Here is a 20,399-nt window from a genome sequence, read left to right as displayed (position 1 = left end):
CTAGCCTGGCTTTTTTTGTTGGTTCTTTTGGTGACAGAGTATCATGGACTTTCCTCTCAAGACTGGTTTGAACTATGATTGTATGGATTTCAGACTCCTGAATAGCTTAAATTAGAAGCAAAGCCAAGGGAACCAGCTGTCAATGGTCAAACTGCAAAGAGCAGGTTTGAATACCAATAATCTTTATACTTTAATCACATTCTCAATCTTTGTTTCTGAAGTTAATGCAGATCAATGTATGTGATGTACAAGTAAACATACAATGTGTAGAGCTACACTTTGAGTGAGTTGCTTTATGAAGAATATTCTCCAAACTTTTTTTTCTTTTGGTTGTGGGACTTGAACTCAGGACTGGGCACTGTCCCTGACCAATTTTGCTCAAGGCTACATCTCTATGACTTTGAGCCACAGCTCTGATTCTGGTGGTTAATTGGAATTATGAGTCTCCTGGACTTTTCTTGTGTGGTCTGGCTTTGAATTGAATTCTCATATCTCAGCCTCCTGAAGAGTTAGGATTACAGGAATGAGCCACCAGCACCTGGCTAGCTATATATTTTTTGGCTTTTTCTTTTTTGGTACTGGGGATTGAACCCAGGACATTGCCCTTGTTAGGCAAACACTTTGCCACTGAACTACATTCCAGCTCCATTCTTAACACATTTCTTAATCATGTCCTAAATGATCTCCTTAATGAGATTGCTGTTAGATTTCTTTTAGATACTAATTTGACAAGCAAACTTAGTTTAGATGTACTTTGAGCATATTCTATTTTAGATGGTGGAATATCTACAGTGTTAATGTTTAAAATGAAGAGAATAGATGATAACTTTTATTAATTTTTTCAAACCACAATATCCACACTCACCTGCAGAATCCTGACAATTATATTACATTTAACTATTCATCTATGCTAGTAAAAGATGTCAAAATAAATAAAATTTCAAAATATTAGAGGATGTGTTTACTTAAAGTATCGACTTTACTTACATCTTCATATTCTAAAAAGTTCTCTTTTAATTTTTCCTTTGATTATTGTCTCCTTCATATATTTCAACCAGAAGCTTTGGTTCTCCACTGACAAACAGATTCCATTTAACATAGATTCACTCAGCTACAAGATTTCTTCTTCCAAAATAAGAGCTGAAAACTAGTATGTAAGGCACATTCTGGTTTCCCAATAATATTCACAAAATTTATTATGGTTACTTAAATTTTTCCAATCTTCAGTTTGTCTTTTGTTTGACATCTAATATATTTAAAACATGCAATCTCATCATACAGGAAAGCATGTCCAATTAATTTAAGCAGTATCAATAATGTTGACTAGGATAAGTCATTTCTGAATAAACATTTGCAATGATGTATTATGTTAACGAACAACTTAAGAAGATATAGTGTATTTTCTTGTAAAAATGAAAGAATTAAGTAAATTGTTTAAAGTAATATTTCTTCACTTTGTAACTGTTTATTGTTTATAGAACATATGGTTAGCATTTGGTTTATAAAATTTTAAATTACACTGTAGATACTGCTGTTATTTTGAAAATAGATTTTTCTACAGTCATATGATGCATGTGTATTTAATAAATATTGAGTACTATGGTGAAAATAAATGGATATTAGTCAGGTGCTGGGGTTGATTCCTATAATTATAGCTATTCAGAAGGCTGAGATCTGAGGAAATAGGTTCAAAGTCAGGCAAAATATGCATGGGTCTCTTAGTTATAATTAACTAAGATGGAAGAGGAAGTGTGGCTTTGGTGGCTTTGATTGAAAGGCCATGTGAGAGCTTGAAGACTAATACACTGTTGAGAAGAATGTAAATTAGCAAAACCACTTTGGAAAGCACTTTTGGAGATTCTTCAAAAAACAAAAAAGAAAAAGAAAGAAACATGGGCTCCCCCTACAATCCAGCTATACTACTCTTGGTCATCTACCCAGAATATTACAAGCCAGTACACAGCCAAGCTACATACAACCATATTCATTGCTCATTATTCACTATAGCCAAGTTATGCAAATAGCACAAATGTCTTTAAATGGATGAGTGGAAGCAAAAAACTGTGGTGCATTGTTTCAATGGAATTTTGTCATCTACTGGAAAGAAATGATTGAATCTGAAAAACATCATGTTAAGCAAAGTAAAACCAGCTCAGACAACCAAGGAGCGAATGCTTTTACTCATGTGTTTATAAATTAACTTATAAACATATTCAAAAACATGTAGGAGTCATGTAACATAAACCCAAACAAATTGTCTAAAGCAAAGAATCCTTGGGGAGGATTGTAGTGATGTAACTGCTTGGAAGACTAGCAAACAGTTTCACAAAATGAAAACCAGAAAGCCTAGAAACCAGTTTTGTAGGGTGTCTGGAGGAATTAGTCAAAGGCAGTGGCAGATAAGTGGAAAGAGGAAGGGTGAATGGATATAGTCATTATATTCAATGCACATATATGAAAACGAAATCATATAATCTGAGGAGTGGGTAGATTTGGGAGAGATGGGAGTGGGAATGATGGAAGGAGTGACATTAATCAAGATGTATTATACTCATAGACTGACATGTTGAGTTGAACTGCTTTTGTACAACTACTTACATACAATAAAAAAATGCCTTATCTTTATTAATTTGCCAGAAATATATAGTGTTTCTCTTCACTAACCCAGTAACAATTGTTTATTCTAGCAAGGAGTTATACAGGTCATCCAAAAATTCAGCTTAAGTGAGCATTTGTGTTCCAGTTGAGCTATATAAAGTATTGCTTGCCTTTAGTTAAATCATTCAAAATTTAATTTAATAGGTCTTCTGAAACAAAAGTGACTATAAGCTGATGCCCACAGACTCACAATAGCATTTCTCTAATAGAATCTTCTAATGGACATTTCTTATAATGTTCCAGTACTAAATTCCTCAACTATAAGTTAATAATTTGTACAAAATGCCAGAAAAAAATTCAATATAATTTCATAAAAGTAAAATTTCTCTGTCTTGTTTAAACAATATATTTCCTGCATCTGGTCTCTCATTTCTGGAAAATGAATTCTATCCAAGAAGTCTATCTATACCTACCAGTTGGTTTGTGATCATCAGTTAGCAATCCCAGTGTATAGCATAGCTTATTAAATCATAGTGCTTGCAGTATTTCTGTCTCTTTACAGTATGAAATTAGCAAAAGTTTTATGTCCTTAAATAATTTTTTCCTGGCTTTGAATTACTCACATTTTTCAGGTTAATATGTACTACATACTGGTTGAACTGAATTCAAGTAGGATATTGTCACTATGAATCCAATGAGTGCAAACAATGAATGCAAAACCTTATTTCTATTTTAATTTTTTAAATTCCAAAGCCAGGTGTCAAGGGCTCATGCTGCCTCTAAGCCTGGATACTGAGGAGGCTCAGATTTTAGGATCTTGGTTTGAAGCCAGTCTGAGTAGAAAAATCCAAGAAATATTCTTACCAAAGAGCTGAAAGTTTGTAACTCGATGTAGAGCACCTGCATGAGTGACAATATACAACATGAGTTCCTGAATTCAAGTCTCAATACTGGCAGACACCACAACAAAGCAAAACAACTAATTAGTCTCCTAGAAATATTCATTGAATCCAACAGAATTAGTCAACTGTATAACATATAAAAAGTACTTTTTATGCCATTATCCCTTTTTGTTTATATTTGCAGTCAATAAATTCATTGTATATGAATCTGCTATGGTTTCTCAAGACACATCTCTGCTGTAACTTATGTGCTGTTGTTCTGGAATCCACAATATTTCTCTCAATGTCACATTTATCTGAGTATTTTATTATTATAAGACTTTTAAATCTCCATCTACAATTGAGCCATTTCATTGTCATCCATACATTTTTGAAATGCATTCACTCAAGCTTTAAAAAATACAAAATCAACATTGTTATTTATAGAGATATATATTTATTCATTACAGGTCAATTACATATATTCCAATAATATGACTACACAGTTAAAATATTTTTAAATTACAAAAGTGACTAAGCAATGAATGGACCTCACAGCACGGAGTGAAATCCTCTGGTTACTAATTGAAAGTGCTGTACAGCCATTTTGATTATTAATGGGAGGAAAAGAGCATCCATCGAAATATTTCAAACTCAGTATCCAACTACATTAATGGAACCATAAAGTCCACTGAATAGTTTTGTGCTTTGAAATGCCAACAATGGGTCTCAAATCTGATGACTTTCTGGTCTGTCATTTATTTATACACTGATTTAATGGGGAACTTAATTCTCTTTGGCAAGCATTATTTTTTAATGGGAATACTATTACTTATTAAAAGAGTATAAAGGATAACATTTGTGTTCACATAGACAAATATATTCAGCATGTAGTAGATTATATTAGATGATATTTTGTCGCTTTTTGGAGGATTTCTGTTTAGTTGCATTTAAATCACCACCCTGCAGACCTCAGCCCTTAAGTAGCTATAATTACCCAGCCCTAATGAGCTTTTCAGTATGTGTGTTTTGTATGTCATTATAATTTTGCCACATTATGTCAAGTTAGGATAAAACAGTAATCCTTAGCCACACACTTCATAAATGAAATTGTCCAATAGGAAATTAGTGCAAAACATTAGAGTATTGACACATGAGAATAAAAAAATCTTATTCAAAAATACAAAAATCATAAGGTTCATAATTTGGGGTGAAGGATTGCAGCCATCAAATTCTTATTCAAGAGGAAGTAAGGCTTATTTGCATATTACTAGGTACATGATTGGAAATTTGGATATGCAAATAAAGCACTCCATGTTTTGGTGAGATTTCTGGGGTTTGGTGGGTTTAATTGCCCTGAAAGATTTTAAAAAGTTGAAAACACAGAAAATTTCTTTTCCAATCAATGCACAGACAACAAAACATCTTTTAAAATGTTTACCAAAATTAATACACTAGGCTTTAGAGAGGTGGCTCAATTATTAAAGCTCCAGCCAATGACAGTCCTGATCTTGGACATAAAAATTAATAAACTAGTCTATACATTTATGTAAATAATGGTTGTTAGGTATGATAGTCATAAAAATTATTACTGGACATGAACTCAGGATTCCAGTCTCACTTGTATTTTACCACTCACAACTTATGCTACACCAGTTAAGTCAGGACTCCACTCCTGAATTTTGTTTATTACTTGGAAACAAGAGTCACTTGGATTTGTCTGCCTGGGCTGGCTTAGAACTTCTTTGTGAGCTCTCAATCTCTTGAGTATCTATGATTATAGATGTGAGCCACCAGTGCCTAGAAGGATAAAAGTAACAAATTTCTAATAGTTTGCAAATAAATTTTATGTTCTACTAAAGAACAATTGAATAGGAAATATCTATCAGACACATTATCTTTTCTTCTTATAGTATTTGAGTACAAGGTACAATAATTCAAGTCATAATCACATAATTTGTCAGCATACTAACCATTATTTCTAAATGAATTGTACTTTGAATTATCTAGATTTTGTGATAACATGTTTATGTACTATCTAGGTATTATGAGAATGCTCATTCACACATGTGCCTATATGTTCATGCATGTGCATGCATAAATATAGCAAAGTAAGGTTGTTGGATGACAATGAGCAAATATTTCTTGATTCCAGTATAGTTTCATATGAGCATTTGGGATCTCACAGTAGTTCTCAAAAATTCAAAAAATCATTAGGCATATAATTTGGGGAGATGGATTGCAACCATCAAATTCTTATTCAAGAGGAAGTAAGGTTTATTTGCATATTACTAGGCATGTAATTGGAAATCTTGATATGCAAATAAAGTACTTCATATTTTGGCCTTGTTTCTGGGTTTTGGTGGGTTTAATTGCCCTAAATGATTTTTAAAAAGTTCAAAACGTGGAAGATTTCTTTTACAATCAGCACACAAACAACAAAACTTGCAAGTACTGACAAGAGTCAATGGTTGTGACATTGATACATTATGTGAAACATTTGTATCCTTAGCCAGGGAAATTTTGTTTTCTCTTTCTTACATTTTTTCCTTTCTTACCCTCTACATTTTTACACTAATCACTGTATTTTTATGAAGTGACATCACACAGATAGCTATCAATTAAATTACAGTGGAATAAATACAAATTCAAGTATGTGAGATCCCATGAAAGTTACTGTAAGAGTAAGTTTATGAATGCAAGTGATGGCATCCAAAGAAACCTATATCTGTGCCTGGGCTGAAGTGTGCCCCTCCCCCAACTTTACTTTTTCAGCCCTCATCCCTCATGCCCAGGAATATGATACTTTAAATATAGATTTTGCACCAAGGAAAAAGTTAAAATGAGGCCATTATTGGATAGCACAGTGAAAATGAACTATGATCCTCTTTTGACAAGGAAATGTAATAGAGAAATAACCCTAAGGAAGACAGTAGCAAGAAAACAAGTGCAAGGGAGGAGATAGTACCCCCATGGAATGGAGTGGAGGATGCTTCCAACACCAGCACCAGCTTGACTTCTAGCCTCTAAGTGTGGGAATAAATAGATAATTCTGTTATAGTTCACCTTGTGTGTGGTATTTCATTTGAAAGCCTTAGCAAAGGAATGTAAAACTTACAATGCTTTTTCTTAATTTTTTTATTGGGAAAATACTGTACAGAAGGGTTACAGTTACATGAGCAAGGTAATGAGTACATTTCTTATCAAGAATTGTTGCCTCCTCCTTTGTTTTCCCCTACCATCCCTTCCCTCCCACCCCGTATCTACAGCAACCCACCCCAAACCTAAATTGTGAAGTTCGTTTTTCAACATAGTGTCTTCTACGTCTCATTGTTACAATGGGTCAACCTGTTTCCCTATTTAAAAATTTTGTTTTTCCACTTCCTCTCTCCAAATTATAACAACATCAAATACCATGAAAACAGGGGTTATACCTTGTGGGAATTTATTTAGAAAAAACATATTAGTCACTGATAGAGGCAAGACAGAAACTTCATTAAATAGCATTTTATATTCTTCCCAGTTTATTTCAACATTTAATGTCTTTATTAGAGCCTCAAATACGCATTACAAAAATCTTAACTATATAAAGACAACACTAAGAGCATGTTTTATATATAGGTTTATCTGTAACTGGGTTTCTAGTAATGTGAAGGCTAGTATTTCAAAAACACTCCAACAAAAATTAATTTAAAATATAGGGAAAATATTGAAATAAAAATTCACAAAACGTTTAAATGCTAACAATAAAGTAAAAATGTTGTAAAAATAAAATATGGAAAGAGCTTACTGTAGGTCATTGAAGGGAATGGATTTGTATATGTTCAAATATGCAGAAGAAATAAAGAAAGCAAAAATAAAGGAATAATGGATGGTATGGTACCAGTATTAGTTTATTAAGAAAAAAACTTAACATGCATAATTTCTAACTTCTTGACATTACCTGTAATAAGATGAATACAGAAGTTTAGAATAGGGCTGGGAAGGTGGCTCAGTGGTAGAGCACTTGCCTTGCATGCTCGAGGCCCTGGGTTCGATTCCTCAGCACCACATAAGAAAAAAGAAAAAAGCCAGAAGTGGCTTGTGGCTCAAGTGGTAGAGCGCTAGCCTTGAGCTGAAGAGCTGAGGGATAGCGCCCAGGCCCAGAGTTCAGGCCCCATGACCGGACCAAAAAAAAAAAAAAAGAAGTTTAGAATAATAAGCCACCAACTTTTCAACAATAAAGGAACATGTATAAGATGCTAGACACATGCAACACCAGAGGCTCTGACCTGTAATCCAAGTGGAGCAAGAATCTGGAATCTAGAAGATCAGAGTTTGAAGCCAGCAAGGACACAAAAAATGCTGTAAGTAGTCTTCTCCAAGAAACCATCAAACGGCTTGACTGGAGGCATGATTTAAGTAGGAGAGCAGCAGCCAGAGAAGCCCAGCATGTATAAGACCCTGAGATGAATGCTTGGCACAGGAAGAATTTTTTTCAATGACAATAAAGCAATATGTTTAAAATGCTTATCAACCATCAACCCAAATCTGGGTTTTTCTTATTAAACTGCCATACAAATACAAAGATTTAAAATATGTAAACAATGATCTATACAACTTCAGGGGGAAGGCTTGAGGTGGGATGTAGGAAAAAAATGAGGGAAGGGGTAACAAGTTGACAAGAAATATACTTATTTTCTTATTTACATAACTAACCTCTCTGTACATTACCTTGACAATGAAAAAGGAAGACAAAAAGTAAAATATGTAAAGAATTAATATGTAAAGAATTAAAATTGAGAACATTTCACACCAAAATTCTCTCTCTGAAGGAATATGCTAACCCTATTCCTCACAAGAAAATAAAGTGACATGAGGCAAAAGATTGAGATAAGGAAAAAATTAACAATATAAAAATAAATACGTATGTTCAAAATGTGAAAGTTGCCTTCTAATTACTTGGCATTTAGGGTTTGAGACAACGCAAAAGTAAGCAGTAGTTTGCAAACTAAGAAAATTATCAATAAAATATCTCTAATGCATCCCAATTGATGTATGCTAGAATTAAGTTATGAATGAGATATATTAAACATTGTATGTGACTAAATATTAGTAAGTGTATTGGAAAGTTATGTAGATCTGATTTTAAAAACACTGAGAAAACAAATGTAGTACTAAATCAAAAAACTTTAATATTAAAATTTTGGAAGAAATAAATTATCCTAAATTGCCATAATTGTTATTATTAATACAGAAGTAAAAAGATATTTAAAAAATGTAAAAGAAGGGCTGGGAAGGTGGCTCAGTGGTAGAGCGCTTACCTTGCATGCATGAGGCACTGGGTTCGATTCTGCAACACCATATAAATAGAAAAAAAAACAGAAGTGGTGCTTTGGATCAAGTGGTAGAATACTAGCCTTGAGCTGAAAAGCTGCTAAAGGACAGCGCCCAGGCCCAGAGTTCAGGCCCTACGACTGGACCCCCCCCTCAAAAAAAAGAAAAAAGAAAAGAGAAGACATAAATATTTCAATACATAAAATTAGTGATTATGTATATCTACAAGTAATAAATATAGATTCACAAAACAAATTATTGAGTTTTTAAAAAAATTCACTTATTCTTTCTAAACTTCAAATGGTTGTACAAAGGGGTTACAATTTAAGCACTTAATATCTGATGTTTCTTGATCAGAAACTCTTTTCATCATTTTCCTCCATTCTACTACTCTATTGTAATATTTGTGTTTGTGTATGCTTTTTGTTTCTTTTTTAAAATTTTTATTGTGTAGGTGATTTAGAGTTACATAGGTTAGGTACTGAGTATCTTTTTTGAACAGTGTCACCTCTTTCCTCATTTTCTGTTTTTCCCTCCCAACTTCTTTCCTCTATTAGTTTTTCTTTTACCAGCTATTGTGTTTACTTTTAAAATTATAGGCACATTCTAGTTACCACAAATGAGGAAAACTATGCAACCTGTATTTCTTTGGGTGTGGCTGCTTACGTCAATTAATATAATTTCCCCAAGTGTTTCAATTTCCTTATGAATGGTGCAATATCATTTTTTCTGGTGGAAGCATAGAATTCCATTATATATACATACCACATTTTCTTGATCCATTCATCCACTGAGGGGCAACTTGTTTGATTCTATATATTGGCTTTTGTAAAAAACAAAAACTGAAATGAACAAGCTTGTGCTGATAGCTTTAGTGGGGCCTAGTTTATGGTCAATTGGATAAATGCCCAGGAGTGGGATTGCTGGATCATAGGAGAGCTCTATGTTTATTCTTTTGAGAAACCTCCAAACTACTTTCCAGAGTGGTTGAGTAAGTTTACATTCCCACCAACGGTGTAGTAGCATTGCCTTTTGACCACATCCCAGACAGCAGGAGGAGGTAGAGAATACACTAGGGCACTAGGGCATGGATGGAATAGGCACAGAAAAGATGGAATAAAAAGTGAACAAATATGACAGTGGTACTCACTACACACTATGTGGAAAATGAAATATACATCTGTGGATGAGAATAGGAAGGAAAAACTGGGAGTGGACAAACGAAAAGAGACATGGTTCAAAAAGAATTGTACTCATTACCTGATTCATGTAATTGTAAATCCCCCATATATCACTTCTGCAAAAATAACAAATATATAAAAAGAAGCTTCCTGGGCTGGGAAGTTGGCTCAGTGGTAGAGCGTTTGCCTTGCATGCCTGAGGCCCTGGGTTCAATTCCTCAGCACCACATAAGCAAAAAGAAAAAAGCCGGAAGTGGCACTGTGGCTCAAGTGGTAGAGCACTAGCCTTGAGCTGCAGAGCTGAGGGAGAGTGCCCATGCCCAGAGTTCAGGCCCCATGACCGGACCCAAAAAAAAAAAAAGAAGCTTCCTAAGATCCAGAACCACAATAAATCAAAGAAAGCCTGGATAACTGGAATTGCATCAAACGATTTTCTGCATGGCAAAGGACATAGCTAACAAGATAAATAGAAAGCCCACAGCAAGGGAGATGATCTAACTTTGCATCCAACAAGGTTCTCTTATCTAAAATATACTTAGAGCTCAAAAAAGTAAACCTCCCCAAAACAAATTCTTACAGAAACAGCAATTAATAAGTGTAGTGAAGACTTAAAGTTAGGCTTCTCCAAGAAGAAATAAGAATGGCCAGTAAACACATGAAGAACGGTTCAACATCTCTGGCCATAAAAGAAAAGCAAATCAAGACAATATTGAGATTCCAACTTACCCCAGTAAGAATGGCCATTATCAATATAACCAACAATAATAGATATGTTTGTTTATTCTTATTTCAGTTTTTAAAAACTGGTTGCATATATTTAGGCTGAAGGCATGGCTCAAGTGGGAGAATACTTGCCTAGAAAGCTCAAGAACCTGAGATTCATTCTGCAGTAATCCTTCTCTCCCAACCTCCAAAAAAGTTTCTCCCATAACAATTCTATATATTGCTTCTACTTGATAAATTTTTTATCATGATATACTTAGGTTAGTTTAAAAGTCTAGGTTAATAAATATTTTAAACATAGAATCACATTATTACTAGATCTATGGAGTTGATATGTGGGGTTACAATATATTTTGTTTTTCAAGTTATAGTGCAGCATCTATTAAATTGGTTTACACTTATATACACACAGATGTATATCCATATATATTAAATACTTTTCTTTTTTAATTAATATTTTGTCAAAATACCGTACAGAGGGGTTAAAATTACTTGAGCAAGGTAATGAGTACATTTCTTATTAAGCATTATAGCCACCTTCTTTGATTGTCCTTACCATCCCTGTCCTCCCATCTCCACAACTACACTCCCACCCAACCCCCCACCCATGCCCCCACCCCTACCAAAGTTGTAAAGTTCGGTTCTCAACATAGCATCTTGTACATTGCATTGTTACAATGGGTTCACCTGTTTAAACAATTAATTTTGTTTTCCCTTCCCCTCCCCAAATTATACCAACATCAAATACAGTTAAAACAGGGGTTATACCGTGGGGGAGGAGCATACAAAGCAATAAAAAAAATCACCTTATATGAAAAACTAAAGCCATTTCCTCTTAACTTAGGAACAAGACAAGGATGTCCACTCTCTCCACTTCTCTTCTATATAGTATTAGAATGCCTAGCTACAGCAACAAGACAAGATGCAGACATAAAGGGGATCCAAATAGGGAAAGAAGGAATAAAACTCTCCCTCTTTGCAGACGACATGATCTTGTATTTAAAGAATCCCACAGACTCCACTCCCAAATTACTCAAGCTGATTCAAAACTTTGGCAAAGTAGCAGGGTATAAAATTAACCCCCCAAAATCAATGGCTTTTCTGTATGCCAACAATGAGAAAAGTGGGGCTGAAATTAGGAAAGCAACTCCATTTGTAATAGCCCCACAAAAAATAAAATACCTAGGAATTAACTTAACCAAAGAAGTGAAGGACCTCTATGATGAAAACTTTAAAATCTTGAAAAAGGAAATCAACACAGAACTTAAAAAATGGCAAAACCTCCCATGCTCCTGGATTGGAAAGATTAACACCGTGAAAATGGCAATACTTCCCAAGGCTATCTACAAATTCAACGCAATACCTATCAAAATTCCACCCTCATTGTTCAAGAAAATAGAAGAGGCAATCCAAAAATTCATATGGAACAATAAAAGACCCCGAATAGCAAAAACGCTCCTCAATGGAAAGAACACTGCTGGAGGAATATCAATACCAAATTTCAAACTCTACTATAAAGCCATAGTAATCAAAACAGCTTGGTTTTGGCATAAGAACAGAACTCAGGACCAATGGAATAGAGTTGAAATCCCAGAAATGAACCTACAGACCTATAGCCATCTAATCTTCGATAAGGGAGCTAAAACAATAGAATGGAAGAAAGACAGCTTCTTCAGTAAATGGTGCTGGCAAAATTGGTTAACTAGTTGTAGAAAACTAAAGCTAGATCTTTATATATCACCCTGCACCAGAATCAACTCCAAATGGATCAAAGACGTTGAAGTCAAAGCAGACACTCTGAAAACATTACAGGATGGAATAGGAGAAACCCTGGGTCTCCTTGGCTCAGGCTGAAATTTTCTGAATAGAGACCCGGAAACACAACAAATCAAAGAAAGGTTAGACAAATGGGATTGCATAAAGTTGCAGAGCTTCTGCATCGCAAAGGACATAGCTAGCAAGATCAATAGAAAGCCCACGGATTGGGAGAAGATCTTTACTAGCCATACAACGGACAAAGGTCTCATATCAAAAATATACTTGGAACTCAAAAAAATTAAATCCCCCAACAACAAATCCTCAAATAAACAACTGGGCGAAATACTTAAAGAGAAACTTCTCTGAAGAAGAAAGAAGGATGGCCAATAGACATATGAAGAAATGCTCAACATCCCTAGCCATAAAAGAAATGCAAATCAAAACAACATTCAGATACCACTTCACTCCAGTTAGAATTGCAAAAATCAAGAACTCTAACAACAACAGATGCTGGAGGGGATGTGGACAGAAGGGAACCTTACTTCATTGTTGGTGGGAATGTAAACTTGTTCAACCACTTTGGAAACAGTATGGAGGTTCCTCAAAAGACTTCACATAGAACTCCCCTATGACCCAGCAATCCCACTTTTGGGCTTTTACCCAAATGTTTACAAACAAGACCACACTAAAGCTAACAGCACAACTATGTTTATTGCAGCATTATTTACCATAGCTAAGATATGGAAATAGTCCAGATGCCCCTCAGTAGGTGAATGGATCAAGAAAATGTGGTATATATACACAACGGAATTCTCTGCCTCCATCAGAAAGAATGACATTGCCCCATTTGTTAGGAAATGGAAAGACTTGGAAAAAATTATATTAAGCGAAGTAAGCCAGGCCCAAAGAAACATAGGCCCCATGGTTTCACTTATTTGCAATATCTAGTATATGTATGAGTCAAGTGGAAAAGGTCAGATAATGTGTTATTAGGAAAATGAACCCTTAGATATGTATTTTAATGTTTTTTTCTTTCATGCATGTGTTTCTAACGCATTTATAAGATTATTTCTTTGTTGCTTTGTATGTCCCTCCCCCACAGTATAACCCCTGCTTTCACTATATTTGATGTCAGTATAACTGGTGGAGGAGATGGGGAAAAACAAGTCGTTTAAGGATACAGGTGGACCTGTTGCAACAATGAGAAGTACAAGTTGTCATGTCCAAAACGAACTTTACAACGTCTGTGCTGCGGGGGGGGGGGGGGCCGGGGGGGGCGAGGTAGAAGGATTGGGACTGGGCGGGGGAGGGGGGAGGCTGGGAAGGGATGTGAAGAGTAAACAAAGGAGGAGGCTGCAATGCTTGGTAAGAAATGTACGCATTATCCTGCCCATGTAATTGTAACTCCTCTGTACAGTATGTTCACAAATAAAATAAAATAAATAAAAAGAATCACCTTATAAATATGTTAGAAACAATAGCAAGAACGAAAACCACTTGGGTCCTTATCTTGGGGTTCTTTTTGCCTAACATCAAGTTATCTGGTAGTGTTTGTCTCAGAAATATACTAGTTATCGCAAATGAGGGAAACCATAGGACCTAAGTTTCTTTGGGCCTGGCTTACTTCACTTAGGAAAGTAGTATGGGGGTTCCTCCAAACACTCCACATACAGCTCACCAATGACCCAGCAATCCCACTTTTGGGCATTTAAACAAATGTTCACAAACAAGACCACACTAATGCTACCAGCACGACTATGTTTATTGCAGCATTATTTACCATAGATAAGATATGGCACCAAACCAAATGCCCCTCAGTAGATGAATGGATCAAGAAAATGTATATATACACAATGGAATTCTATGCTTCCATCAGAAAGAATGATATTGCCCCATTTGTTAGGAAATGGAAAGACTTAAATGCTTTACTAAAATAAGTTTGCAAACAAATTTGAAAATGTGGATTGAACGCTCTGTGTGTGTGTGTGTGTGTGTGTGTGTGTGTGTGTGTGTGTGTGTGTGTGTGTGTGTGTGTGTGTTGGTCCTGGAGCTTAATTCAAGACTGGGACACAGTCACTGGGCTTCTTTTGCCCAAGGCTAGTGCTCTACCATTTGAACTACATTTCCAGACTTTTTGCTAGTTACTTGTAGATAAGTATCTCAGGGACTTTGCTTCCCCTGCTGGCTTTGAACTACTATTCTCAGATCTCAGCCTCCTGAGTAACAAGGATTACAGGTGTGAGTCACCGGTGTCTGGCAAAACTGGTTATTTTTCAAAGGCATGTTCCTTACCTCCAAAGTTAAATTGACCATTTAACCTGATTTATATCATTAGTACAGTCTTCCATGATCTCTGACTATGTTGCATACATAGCCATACTTGTAGTAATGTGATTATTATATGTTTTGATTGCTCACTAATCTTTGAAGAATCACTAATCAGTTTAAAGTAGAAGCTGTTGTTTCAAGTGAAAAGTGCACTAAAAATCAATGTGCTATCTAATTACTGTTCCATGGTACAAAGTGTAGAAGAGGTAATTGTGGCATGCATTTCTTTCCTCATTTTAAGAAGAGAGAAAAAACATAATGTAGTTTCCAGGCAGATCTTCCTGCCCTTTTCTAAAAGGAATCCATATAATAGATACATTTTATTCAAGATAATATCTTTTTATATCACAGAAATACAATCTGAAATGCTTTACTTTTTTTATCTTTTAAAAGTTAGTCTCAGATTGATCTCTCCAACAGTAATGCTCCTCTTCATTTAGAAGAACAAAAGTCCCCCTGGCACTAATTTGGTTTCCTTCTGAGCTGTAAGTGCATAGGCACCTACTGGTGCTTTTACACCTAAAATTTTATCCAGAAGTTTTTGGAAACTGAGTCATGCTTTAAAATTATGTATATATATATATATATACACACACATAAATATACATGCAAAATATACAGAGAATACCTATCAATCCTTTAACATGTTTGTTGCAATTAAACTTCTTCATTTTCAGTATAAACACTGAAATACTATATTATATTATAAACACTGAAATACTATATTAAGAAAGAATGAACTCTATTATATTTCCAGCTTACTGTGAGGTATGTGCTTCTTGTCTTCCATGGCTGAAATTCCCAGATAACTGCTGCAGAATACCTTGAGATACATCTTGGACTACGTAAATTTCCTATCAAGTAATGAAGTCAATCAATGAATGGAAAGTCAAAATATCAAATAGTCATAATAAAAAGAGCATGTATGTAAAGTATGCAAGAGTTCTCAAGCATAAATAGACTATTTCAACTTTGTTGATTTCCTTTTCACTTTTCCACAGCAAAATGTTTCCTATTATTCACTTGCTTTAAGGTAAAATAAATGTGGAGGATAATATTCCCTTCAATGAGTCATTTTTTCAAAGTTGAAGAAAACAGGGTGAAAACCTTTGATTTTGTATGTACATCCATGAAATTGTAATCTCAAAGTCAATGAAACCCGTAGCATGGTTTAGGTTGAACCAAGTCAGAGCCCAGATGAATGATATCTGTACATGTCACTCTGCAACTCCCTTGTTCAAGACAAACAATTGATCCAAATAAAAATAAGAGGAAAGCAAAGGTTATTGAAACTTAGAGGAAGTGTCATGGATTTGGGGAGCGCATTTGTTGAAGAAAACTTATGATTTAAACCATATTAAAATAAGAGGAGGAGGAGAAAAAGGAGAGAATAAAGAAGAGGAGGAAAAGAAGAAGGAGGAGGAGGAAGGGAAGGAAGGAAGAGGAAGAGGAGGAGGAGGAGGAGGAGGAGGAGGAGGAGCAGGAGGAGGAGGAGGAGGAGGAGGAGGAGGAGGAGGAGGAGGAGGAGGAGGAAGAGAAAAAAGGTATGTACTGGTTCCTAGTTTTGGTCTCATATATTCCTGTATCTTCTTATTTGTCAGTAGGCACATGTTCTAAATCAGAAAACACTTAAATGAATCAAAAGTTATTATACATGCTATTCTAGAAAAAAATTTCAAAGAACATGATTATGGTGAGGAGTTAGTTATAAGGAATGCAACATACTTAGCCAGGAAAATGAAAATATTAGAAATAAAATGTGAAGATAGTTCACTTGGCTAACATGATTTCTATATGTGCCCAGTATTGTTAGATGGAAGCTGGGAGAAAAGGCAAGAACTCAGGGAAAGAAAGGAAATATGATATAAGAAAGAGCACATCATGATTTGGTGATACCTTAGGGAGAAGGGTAGGCTAGCGTGAAGACAATTATAATCCTTAATCGTAGACAAAAATAGCTTTCTATCTGAGCTCTGGTGGCTCACACCAGTAATACTAGCTACTCAAGAGATTGAGATCTGAGGTAAAGCCAGCAGGAAACTCCACAAAACTGTAATCTCCAATTAACCAGCAAAAAGCTGGAAGTAGATCTGTGGCATAAGTGACAATATTGAAAAAAAAAGCTCAGAGACAGCACCCAGGTCCTGAGTTCATGTCCCCAAGATAGGCCTACGTATGCACGTGCATGCACACACACACACACACACACACACACACACACACACACACACAACTAGAAAAACAAAGACAACAAGCTAGTCTTCAGTAGGTAGCAACTAACTTTTTGATTTAGACCAGGAGAATGGTTTTCTCGTAGGACATTACAGATGAACAGAGCACAGTTTTCCTGCTAATCCAGTATGAGTACAGCCTTTCCAAAAGTTAAAATGGTCTGTAATAGGTTCAAATTTTCTCCTAAAAGAAAGTATATCAAAAATAAAAAAAGAATGCCATATAATTTGCAAGCTAGATATTCGCTTTCTGATCAACAAAAGAAAATATTTAAAAATAATTATATAAGCCACATGTAGTCAAATATGACACTAGAAAACGTATATAATATATATGGGAACACATAAACATTTGAATAAGTATATATATATAATTTTTCTGAATGATTGAATATTGGTTTTATTTATTTATATATTATTTTCTGAAGCAGGCTTTTCATTTTTTTAACTCAATATGTCAGTTTATGAGTCCATTGATATTGATCAATGTCACCGTTTCCACTCTTAAATCCTTCTGAAAAATTTATATACATATAAATACGACATTTGTAATTATTTGATCTAATTTTTATGGTACTTATTGCTAATGTATTATGCATTATTTTGTATTGCTGTACAATTAAGTTGTGGACTTTGTCTAATTTCCTTTATAATAATAATAGTTATTATTATTATTATTATTGTCATCTGAGGGGCTTAAACTCTGGGCCTGGGCGCTGTCCCTGAGCTAGTCAGCTCAAGGTGAGTGCTCTATCGCTTGAACCACAGCATCACTTCTGGTTTTCTAGTGGTTTATTGGAGATAAGAGTCTCACAGACTTTCCCGTCACACACACATCCCACATTCCACACTGTTGCCTGGGGAATTCCCATATCTGTTAATACTCAGTACCCATGATGGCCTGATCCACCTGTATTTCTTTTGTAACATTAATCATTTCTGTCTAGGAAATGGAAGACCTATTCATTTATGTTTTGTTTAAGAAAACTGACACACATACTTACATATATACTACCTAAAAATACATTAGATACATAGATCTCTTCTTTTCCCACAGAGAATTCAAGGTCTATAAAACCTGGAGGAAACAATCTGTTAAGGCACAGGAAGAAATTTGGCTTGGGAAGCTTAAAAGTTTATAGTTTGGAGAACTTTACAGCCAATAATATCAATAGGTATGATATCAATACGATAAAGATTAAATGAATTTTTGACTAATAGTTACCCTGGAAGTGGCTAGTAGCACTATGGAAACAACTCAGAGAATATTTGAAAAGTAAATCATTTAAATGCTACAAGAAGTTGTTCTAGCATTTATTAGTTCAAATTGAGATTGTGGTTAAAGATTATAATTGTTCAGGATATTATTATACTCACTGAATACAATCACATGTTTATTGAAAAATATTCCCTTGGTGTGGGTGTGTGCATCTGTATATTGCATATACATTTTATCTTGCTTGTTCTCTACCTGTGTTAACAAAATTGTCAGGCTTGAAAGGTGGACACTACTGTTTAATGTTATGACAATTTTCCAAGCTTTATTTTCAACAAATATTTTGGAATTGTTTACTGAAGGACAGAGAGGGAAGAGAAAGAGAGGGGAAGAAAGACAGTAGTTCTAAATCTAAGATTGCAACAGCTATATACCAGAACAAGGCTGCAGAACAAGGCATAAATAGATGCAGTGTTGGGCCTTCGGTCCGCTAGCTGTAAGAAAGCCCCCATTTGGCCACAGGTGTGGATTGTAGGAAAAAAGATAATTCAGTAAAAACAAATTCAAATAGTCTAAGACATTTAAACAAGTTCTGAACATCACTTCCTCTTGGGCTGCTGCTTTACAGACCCAATATTTGATCTGAAGCCAAACTTGGAAATACAAAAGTTAAAACCCAAAGTCTAGTAACCTCTAAAAGGCCTGTGTAACTCCTTAGTCCTTATACATCATACTGTTACTTAGGGAGAAAGGCAGGGGGGAGATTTACAGATATTGCAGACTTCTTTTTTTAGTGAGCAATGAGCTACCATCTTCAGTCATGTGGTTCCAGCACAGACTTGGCTAAGGTCTGTGAACCTGAATATAGAAGTTTGAATCTCCATAGTGTGAATTGGAAATTTGTCCTCTGACTAAGATAGGTTTTGCGTACCTTGGGTAGCTGTGGACAAGTCCCTTTTTAATAGCCTCTCCTTTGTGCACATTTGGTTTGAATGCAAGGATAAACATCTAACTAGTGGCCGTGATCACCCCAGAGTAGAGGAAGAGAGTCACAGTAGAGGGACAGAGATCAAACTCATGCCATCTGCCATTTTATTTTATTTTTTATTTTTATTTTTTTTGGTCCAGTCGTGGGGCCTGAACTCTGGGCCTGGCCGCTGTCCCTCAGCTTGTCAGCTCAAGGCTAGCACTCTATCACTTAAGCCACAGCACCACTTCCGGCTTTTTTCTTTTTGCTTATGTGGTGCTGAGGAATAGATCCCTGGGCCTCATGCATGCAAGGCAAGCACTCTACCAGTGAGCCACCTTCCCAGCCCCTATCTGCCATCTTATGCTTCTTGAATTGATATGTTCTTCATGTATTTTAGTAATTCAAGAATAAAAACTAGTATTACATATAGATTTTTCATCGCCTGTTTACTTCTGACAAAAAATGAAAAGTAAAAATGAATTTAAATGGAAAGTCAGTATGGTAAGAGCAGGGAAAAGGAATGAGCAATGATCATGGGTAGCCCCTGAATTCCAATCTGGAGGCTTTATTTACCAACACTGGGGAATAAAATGAAACTATGTAACAAGACAGGCCTGCCTGCTTTTTCTCAGCAACAAGGCAGCCCTGACTGTCTTCCTTAGCAACAGGACAGCCCTGTCTGTCTTTCCTCATTTATGCCATAGCCAAAAGGCTCAGTAGAGTATGACTAAGGGAGGAAGTTAGAAGTGTCTTTGTAAGATGATGAAAAAAAAAAAAAAAAAAACCTGGATATGTTTGGAAAACTAGAAAGCCTCTGGAGCCTTAAACTCTTAGGTCTTTAGACTTCCACAGAAACTAAACATTCAAAAAGAAAGCCAAGATGTGCTCTGGTTCCCTTATTCAAAGAAGACAAAGACCTCCCAATTACACAATCCTCCTTGCCAACAACAGCCCTTCCTATTGAGGCTCAGGGAATAGAAGACACATTAAACTTTTCTACTTGCCAGAAACCAGCCCACACCCTAAAGACATCAGGATAGCAGGGAGGGAGAACTCAGCCCTGTCACAAACCAAGGATGAAGCTCAGAGGATCTCACCTAATCTCAAAATGTACTGAGACCCCTTAAAGGTCCAACTCCATCCAGAAGGTGTCCATAGTCCTCCAAAAAGATCAAGCTGTGATGCCTAGCTTTAAAG

Source organism: Dipodomys spectabilis, unplaced genomic scaffold (genome assembly GCF_019054845.1).
Source record: "Dipodomys spectabilis isolate Male_0828 unplaced genomic scaffold, ASM1905484v1 ptg000349l, whole genome shotgun sequence".
NCBI lineage: Eukaryota > Metazoa > Chordata > Mammalia > Rodentia > Heteromyidae > Dipodomys > Dipodomys spectabilis.
Note: the sequence above shows the minus strand (reverse complement) of the source record.